The following is a 9566-nucleotide window of genomic DNA, read 5'->3' on the forward strand; positions in this document are numbered from 1 at the left end:
GCTCTTCTTTGTATCCGCTGGACCAACCAATGAAAGAACAACTTTTATCTCTTCACACGGAAGAGCTTCTCACGCAACATGCTGGCCTATCACTTCATGTGAAGGTGGACCCCATACGGTTTCACAGTATAAGGGGTTAAGAGTTTGGATCGATGAGTGATTTATTTGTAGTTCTATTTCATTCTGTCAAAGAAATAAAGAATAGATAGCTATCACTCATGGATGTAGATGGTTTTGCCGAACCACATAAATTTCTTGTGTCGACTCGCATCTATCTTGTTATTCTTCTTTTTCACTAAATTGAGTTTTGCGCCAAATTGATTTCACAATAATTTTCGCGACGAATCTAGAAGTAGGAGCTTGCAGTCTTGCGGACTCAATCTCAGTAGGGAGAGTGCTTATTCCCAACAGAACATTGTCACCTTCCACACTAAATAACTACAAGAATCTATATATCCATGGAATGCTTTTGATGCTCAATAGCGGGCCCCATCTGTAGCCTGGGATATATCTCAACTATTTCTGCACTCCATAGATAATGTTGAGAATATACAGATTTTTGTTAGGGTTGAGAAGCAAAGACAAAGAACCAAACCCATGTTGACAAGAACAGACAACGGACAAGCTCATCATTCTTATCTACTATTTGCATACTTCTGAATGCTTATCTGTATAATAGTGAATACAATGATCAATTATTCACTGGCATTTACAACTTCAATAACTACTTAAGCCTTACAAGAGTTCCGAAGAGAAGAAGTCCTATTGAAGACCCTGGTGTATATATCTCCTCCTCAACTTCCATCTGGTCATCTCTTAAAAGGTACAAATTATCCTTATTTATCTTGTTGATATTATTTTTAATTAAAGTATATACACCCCTCAAATCATGTATATTTATAAATCTATCCTAAAATCTTAGTATTTGCAAAACTACTCCCAACTCGTTAATGTTAAAAAACATTATCAGATGAAAAAATGTTAACTTTGTTAGATATGTTGAGTAAAAATCTAACTAACAAATTAGCCCAAAAAAGTTTGATGGCTTGGGGTACCTTGGGGTACCTTGTTTCCAAACGTTGACGATTTCGAATATAGTTTTGGAAAATACTAGGATTTGGAGAGTAGTTTTGCAAACATGCATAATTTAAGGGTGTGTGTTTTTATGGGAATAATGGTTATGAGGTGGCACATCATTTAGATAGAGAGGAGAGGTCCACACTTTTTAATGTAACTAGTAATGTGGGTCTCATTACATGATTTGATAGTTTATTTAGCAAAATGAACTGTCACGTCATACCATATATATATATAGAGAGAGAGAAAGAGAAAAATGGAGAAACTTGGTACCAAGTTGCTCCAATCAACTTGGTAGTGATGTGGTCTAATCTTGTCCCTACATCTACATTGGAGTTGGTGAAGGGTGGTTGAGGCTCTATCTTCGAGGTGCGATGTAAGGGTAAGATTAGGCCACATCACTACCAATTTGTTTCAAATAACTTGGTACCAAGGTTCTCAATTTCTTCCCTATAGGGAGAAATGGAGAACCTTGGTACCAAGTTATTTGAAACAACTTGGTAGTGATGTGGCCTAATCTTACCCCTATATATATATGGATTATTGATGTATTATATATGTTTCAATGTTATATCCCTCATGTCTCATCATATATTTTCTAATTGCAGAGAGCAAGAAATGGTTATGGTGATGCCATGGAGCATGGCTTTGTACATAATTAAGGTCGTGTGCAAGGGACTCAATGGATGGATCTCTTTTACATGGATGGTGGCTGATCACATAGCTCATGGTCTCAGGACTGGGGTTATGACGTCTATAGCTCTGCTTCCTCTAATTCCATAGCGCTTTGGTTTCGTATCATATTCTTTAAGTGAGGTTCTTTTTTTTTAATTTAAATTTGAACTTCCATTGTCATTTCTTTAATTTGGTTGGTCGAGTAGAATTTGGCTTGATCCTTGAGGTATAACTTGTATATATATTTCCAAGGCTTTTAAGATACGTTAGAATGTAACTTTTCTTATGTGGCCAATACGGCAATGTTGCGCGCAGCGAAAATTTCGGCAGCACTTCGGCAGCACAACAAGAGAGTCAGGTCGCAATAAGATTCTTGTTTCTCAAAGGGAACAAGAATCTGAAGCCTAATATCTCATCAAAGTGAGATATTAGCTCTTCCTCTCGTCAGCTCTAGGACTGCGCGTCGAGGGAACCTAAAAAGCTATTACAAATCACCCAAATAGCAGTACAACCAATTTTACGTGGTTCGGCAAATTGCCTACGTCCACGGGGCAAGGAGGGGGGAGATCCACTAATAGAGGGAGAGAATACAACTAGGGTTTACATTCACTCACAATCTAAACCCTCAAACAAACTCTCAAATCCCTCACAAATACCTCTCAAAGAGATGCACAAAACCCTAGAAGAGACTGCTCAAAATCTCCTCAATTTCTCTCTCAAATTCTCTCAATACTTTGCCTATCTCTTTCTGCAGCCTTACCCCTGTAGCCGCACACCTGTAGCCACAAAGTTATTCCCCTCTGCCTCCTGACACACAAAAAAAAAAACTTGGAACTGAGATATATATATAGACAGCGATTAACAAAAGCGGGTGGGCCTTGGGTCCGCGGGTCCGCGTTCACGTCCGCGTTCATAATTCTCCACCTCGGTGAAGTTTTCCCAAAACTGAGCCGACACCAAAGCATCTAAATGTCCCACTTGTTGTGTCCAGTACGAACTCAATCCACAACAAGTCGAGAACCCAAACGAGAGTCCAAAATAATCTCACCCCCATCAAAATCAACTAATCCAAACCGGCTGCATCAAACATGACTGCCTACGTATCCTCTTGCCCAAGGAATCAAGCCGAACATAGTTCACCCAAATGGCCGCCAACGGCCTCAACAATCACGAATATGCAACAAGTTTCGACAATGATCAAACTTGTTGCTCGGAACCACCTTAGTGAGCATATCCGCCGGATTATCCTTCGTGTGGACTTTCACAATTTCCACATCGCCATCTTCAAGAACATCTCGAACGAAGTGATAACGAACGTCAATGTGCTTCGTCCTCGCATGAAAAACCTGATTCTTCGCCAAATAGATAGCACTCATGCTATCACAATGAATAGTGACGGATCGCTGCGATATACCAAGTTCTTCCAGAAGTCCTCGAAGCCAAATAGCCTCCTTCACAGCCCCCGTAACTGCCATATACTCTGCCTCCGTCGTAGACAAAGCCACCGTCGATTGTAAGGTGCATCTCCAACACACCGGCGCACGGGTCAAAGTGAACACATACCCCGTCGTAGACCAGCGCTTATCCAAATCCCCGACATAATCCGAATCAACATAGCCAATGCATAGATGTCCACCTGTAGTGTCCCGCTCATAAACTAAACCAACATTGAGCGTACCTCGAATGTACCTCAAAATCCATTTCACGGCTTCCCAATGACCCACTCCTGGATCGTGCATGTATCTCGATACCATGCTTACCGCCTGTGATAAATCTGGTCTCGTACATACCGTACACCAACTGGCTTCGTATCCATGCTAACATGGAATCGCTGTAGAACCTTCTTTAAATAAGCCACTTGTGTCAAACAAATTTTGCCCTTCTTCTTGTCTCTGCCTATCTCCATCCTTAGAATGCGCTTCGCCTCACCCAAGTCTTTCATCTCAAACTCATTTGATAGTTGAACTTTCAACTCATCTATAGCCGACCTGGAAATAGAGGCAACCAACATGTCATCGACATAGAGCAATAAATAAATGTACGCACCTCTTTTCAACTTGCGAAAATATACGCAAGGATCAAACTGGCTCCGAGTGTACGAATGACCAAGCATAAAACCATCAAATCGCCTATACCACTGTCGAGGAGACTGCTTCAAACCGTATAGCGATTTCTTCAACCTGCAAACCAATTTTTCCTTCCCTGCAGCTCGGAATCCCAATGGCTAAGTCATATATATTTCTTCATCAAGATCACCATGAAGAAATGCCGTCTTCACATCCAAGTGATCTAACTCCAAACCATAATGTGCCACCAAAGCTAGCAAAATCCGAATCGAAGAATGCTTCACCACCGGAGAGAAAACCTCATTATAATCTATTCCTTCCTCCTGTGCATAGCCCTTCGCAACCAACCTAGCCTTGAATCTCAACGGAGTGCCTTCAATGCCCTCCTTCTTCGTGTATACCCACTTGCAACCAATTGCCTTCCGCCCCTTTGAAAGCTCAACAAGCTCCCATGTATCGTTCTTATGAAGAGATTCCATCTCCTCCTGCATAGCCACCTGCTACGAATCAGCCTCCGAACTCTGCTCGGCCTCTCTGAAAGTAGTAGGTACCAACTCATCGATACTCTCCACCTCGGTCCCTGATCCTGCACATCAGTACTCATATCCCCTGTGTCACCGTCGTGCTCGCCTGGCGTCACCTCAGTCGGCACCTGCATAGATACTGTACCATCTAGACAATGTGGAGCTGCATCGATCTCCACCACCTGCGATATCTCCTCCGTCGGATCGCTCTCCACCTGATGAGAGCTGGGAAGTTTCAAGATAGAAGCTTCATCAAACATGACGTCCCTACTCAGCACAATCTTCTTATCCACTGGATCCCAAAGCTTGTATCCCTTGACACCACGCTTGAATCCTACAAATATGGCCTTCCTAGCTCGAGGTTCTAATTTATCAGTTCTAACATGATAATATGCAGGGCACCCAAATACCTTGAGCTGGTCATAGTCATGTGTTGGCTTTCCCGACCACATCTCCATAGGGGTTTTCCCCTCAATCGCAGATGAAGGCAGCCTATTAATGAGGTGGCTCGTATATGTAAGTGCCTCAGCCCAAAAGATCTTCTCCAAATCACTCTGCGACAATAAGCATCGGATCTTCTCCAGTAAAGACCGATTCAACCTCTCGGCCACTCCATTTTGCTGCGGTGTATGACTAACTGTGAAGTGTCTCTCTATGCCCTCATCTCGACATAGCTGCTGAAAGGGGTCAGAAGTATACTCACCACCGTTATCGGATTGCAACGTCTTGATCTTTCTCCCAGTCTGCGGTTCCAATCTCTTCTTCCACTCCACAAACAAATCTAGGACTTCACTCTTCTTCGTCATGGTGTACACCCAACATCGCCTAGAATAGTCATCTATAAAAGTGACGAACCAATGTCTACCACCAAGTGATGTAGTCTTGGTAGGACCCCAAACGTCTGTGTGCACGTAGTCCAGAATGCCCCTCGTCTGATGAATGGTAGTCCCGAACTTCACCTTTGTCTTCTTGCCAAGTATACAGTGCTCACAGAATTCAATCTTCCCACTCTTGGCTCCCTTCAATAGCCCCTGCTTGCACAATGCCTGCAGTGACTTTTCACCTGTGTGCCCCAATCTATAGTGCCAAAGTCTGCTCATGTCCGCTTCTGAAATAGCCGAAGCAACCTGGCCAATCTCGGTACTTCCCTTCAGATAATACAAATTTCGATTGCGGACTCCCCTCATCACCACTAATGATCCCTTAGTAACCTTCGCTACAGCGTTTTCGAAAGTCACCTTGAATCCCTTCGCCTCCAAAACTCTAACTGAGATAAGATTTTTCTTCAGTTGAGGAACAAATCTCACCTCCTTCAACTCACGGACTACTCCATCGTGCATCCTAATCCGTACGATACCTATCCCACAAACACCACGGGATTGATCATTTCCCATGACAACAACGCCCCCGTCGACTTTCTCAAAAGATGCAAACCAGACTCGCCTAGGGGTCACATGAAAAGTAGAGCCGGAATCAATCATCCAATCTGATGCATCCACATGATTCACCTCCGGAGTAATCAGTAGAGAAAAGCACATCTGATGCATCCACATGATTCACCTCCGGAGTAATCAGTAGAGAAAAGCACGAATCATCGGAATCATTGTCTTTCGCAATATTCACCTCATTGGCCCGGAGTAATCAGTAGAGAAAAGCACGAATCATCGGAATCATTGTCTTTCGCAATATTCACCTCATTGGCCTTCGGGCCCTTTTTCTTGCCATTCTCTTTCTCCTTGAGATTCGGACAGTCTCTCTTCTAATGTCCCTGCTCCTTGTAGAATGCACATTGGTTCTTTGTTAATTGGTGGTGACCTCTAGACTTTGACCTTCCTCTATTACCACCTTTCGGATATGGGCTTCTACCTCTCGTCGACAAGGCCTCACCTGAAGTGCTAGCACGGGAAGTCTCCTTGTCCTTCCTCCTCAAATCGTAATTTGTCAAAGTGTTAGTCACTTCACTATAGCTGATAGAAGATCTCCCGTTCAACAAAGTGAGCACGAATGTATCATACTCCTCATCCGGTAAGGAGCCCAACAAAATAATCGCCTTGTACTCATCCGATATCTTCTCATCAACATTCGTCAAGTCCGACAATAACTTAGTGTAGTTGTTCACATGAGCCGCTAGCGAGGTGCCTCTGGACATCTAAAATCTGAAAAGTCTTCGTAGCAAGTGCAACCTGTTTTCAACACTCTTTGTGAGATACTTATTGTTGAGAATTTCCCACATCTTCATTGCAGACGTCACCCCAATCACATCATATTTCAGTTCCTGTTCCAAACAGGACCTGATCACCCCACAAGCGTTCCTATTCATCTTCTCCCATACCGCCTCTTCATATTTAGGTGGTCTTTCGTGGACCATAATGGTCTCTTCCAAATTCTGAGCATTAAGCGCATCCTGTACGTCGCTCATCCACAAACCAAAGTTGATTTTTCCGTCATACTTCACCACACTAATTTTAGTGTTCTGAAAACCAACTTGTATTGTACCTGCCATCGATTTGCTTCTTTCACCTTCTTCTCCCATTGCGAACTAACTCCAAATTGTAGAGAAAGAACAAATTTGATAGAATTAGGAACTAGCCAACTGAACCCTAGATCGGATTCCAAATAGATCTCCTATCCACACGAGGAAATCGAAATCTCCAACGGCAACTCCTAATGCTATCTCCACCGAAGCCTAGAACTCCAAGAATCAAGCTTCACACAAAAATCTTCCTCCACCAAAAAACCCTAGATCTGAAATCTGGGCTCTGATACCACTTGTTGCGCGCAGCGAAAATTTCGGCAGCACTTCGTTTCTCAAAGGGAACAAGAATCTGAAGCCTAATATCCCATCAAAGTGGAATATTAGCTCTTTCTCTCGTCAGCTCTAGGACTGCGCGTCGAGGGAACCTAAAAAGCTATTACAAATCACCCAAATAGCAGTACAACCAATTTTACATGGTTCGGCAAATTGTCTACGTCCACGGGGCAAGAAGGGGGGGAGATCCACTAATAGAGGGAGAGAATACAACTAGGGTTTACAATCACTCACAATCTAAACCCTCAAACAAACTCTCAAATCCCTCACAAATACCTCTCAAAGAGATGCACAAAACCCTAGAAGGGACTGCTCAAAATCTCCTTAATTTCTCTCTCAAATTCTCTCAATACTTTGCCTATCTCTTTCTGCAGCCGCACCCCTATAGCCGGCTACAAAGTTATTACCCTCTGCCTCCTGACACAAAAAAAAAACTTGGAACTGAGATATATATAGACAGCGATTAACAAAAGCGGGTGGGCCTTGGGTCCGCGGGTCCGCGTTCACGTCCGCGTTCACAGGCAATACCTACGTTGATGTACCAATTGCACTAAATTTTTTTATTTATAAGATTGACGGCTAAAGATTGTCATATTCTCCCTACTCCGAATATGATTTACTGCAGATCGAACGGCCCTTTTAAAAGGATTTATTTTCTTAAGATTACCTCTTAATGGTTGGGAAGATTATACATAACTATAATTTTATAATTTAATTTTCTTTTAATGGGAAGATGCAGATATTTTAGGCTTGTCTCAACAGGACAACCTACTCTCTCAAAAATATCATACGTCCCTTTTCAGAAATAGAGCTAAAACCAAGGAAGTATGTCACCTTCTGCGCTTAAAATACAACAAAGATCAATTCATGAAATATTTTTTGTGGCCCATAGTGGGTCCCATTATTAGATGCCAACATATGCCATTATTTATGCGCTCAATAGATAAGGATGAGGATCTATGTCGATCATTGTTGGGGCGGTCGGTTTGAATAAGAAACAGACAACAGTCAACTCTCATCATTCTTATCTAGCACTGGCTAGTTTAAACACACACATAATTGTATTGGATGTAACGGTCACCTATTAATTGGCACTTACAACTCCAACCACTCTATTTTTCTTATCTAATTCCTCCAACCATTTGAAGATCTTCTACCCAAAACTCCAAGAGAAAAGACTAAGCATCTCCTCAACTAATGGTACAAAGTGTTTCTTAATTATCTTATTTCTTATACGTTTATGTATTGATAATTTTATATCCTACATGCATGCTCACCATGATCCAAGCGTCTTCATTCAAATTATTTCAGTGATATATAACGGATGGGTATGGTAATGCAATGGAGCATGGCTTTGTACATAATTAAGTTCGTTTGCGTGGGGCTCAATGGGTGGATCTCTTTTACTTGGATGATGGCTGATGAGATTGCGCATGCTCTGAGGACATGGGACGTTCGATTTTTTCCGATTGATTTTTGATGTTCATGGCTCTTCTTCTTCTTCTTCCTTGTTCATAGCACTTTTGTTTCATGTCATGTTTTTCTGTGAACTTCAGTAAGTTATTTTTCAATCTGGAGGGATTAGTTTCTTTAATTTGTTTTAGCGTTTGTAGCAGATAGACCCATGTACTAATGCATAGTGTCTCCTAATATCTCCTAATGCATCTTCACCTTTCATTTTGTGCATAAGCACAAAATACGAGGAGGTACTATGCAATGAAAGGTGGAGATGCACTAGGAGATATTAGGAGGCACTATGCATTAGTAGAGGATCCCCGGCCCTTGTAGGATTTACGGAAGATAGCATGTATTGAGTGTTTAGGAAATATAAATAAGTAAATAATTTATATGAGGTGCCATTTTATTTTGCTAAATTAGCTGTAAAAAAATAGATACGTGAATAAAGGTCAATTTCTAAAAACAATTCTTAAAATTTTGGTGGACAAAGGATAGATTCCTAGAAATAGTTATAACATGCCTTACGATTAAACCAGGTCTAACAACCTTTTTGCAATTTCTGGTTGGTTTCAGTCATTTTAAGCTTACAAGTTACAAGTACGTATTGGCATATATTGTGTGTGATTTAGTACTGGATTAGATTTGAAACTTCCTATTTCAAGCTTACATTACCACTAAATTTTACAAGTTAATGGTCTTGTTTCCAATTTACCCAAAGTTGATTTTTGCTCTAATTCCCCATTAAACAATAAAACTTCACTGAACATGGAGAACAAACTACAAAACTACATACAGAAGGAACACAACCCAACTGAAACCAGAAATTAAGAAACTGATCATGAACAACTCCGCAAAATATCAAAATTAAGAAACAAAAAAAAAAGCATATAGAGAATAAGAAGAGAAATATTTAATCATCGATTAAACAAAGATATCATAACAAATCAAAGAATAAAA

At 41.4% G+C, this 9566-nt stretch overlaps 2 long non-coding RNA genes across 2 annotated transcripts; both read left to right on the top strand.

Annotated features, from left to right (window-relative positions):
* On the top strand, positions 531-1990 carry LOC109823236. Its single transcript, XR_002242399.1, has 2 exons — positions 531-823; positions 1686-1990. It is a non-coding gene; the product is annotated as an uncharacterized LOC109823236 (long non-coding RNA).
* LOC109823230 lies at positions 7743-8745 on the top strand. The gene is made up of 2 exons (XR_002242398.1): positions 7743-8351; positions 8463-8745. It is a non-coding gene; the product is annotated as an uncharacterized LOC109823230 (long non-coding RNA).

Source organism: Asparagus officinalis, chromosome 1 (genome assembly GCF_001876935.1).
Source record: "Asparagus officinalis chromosome 1, Aspof.V1, whole genome shotgun sequence".
NCBI classification, from domain to species: Eukaryota; Viridiplantae; Streptophyta; class Magnoliopsida; order Asparagales; family Asparagaceae; genus Asparagus; species Asparagus officinalis.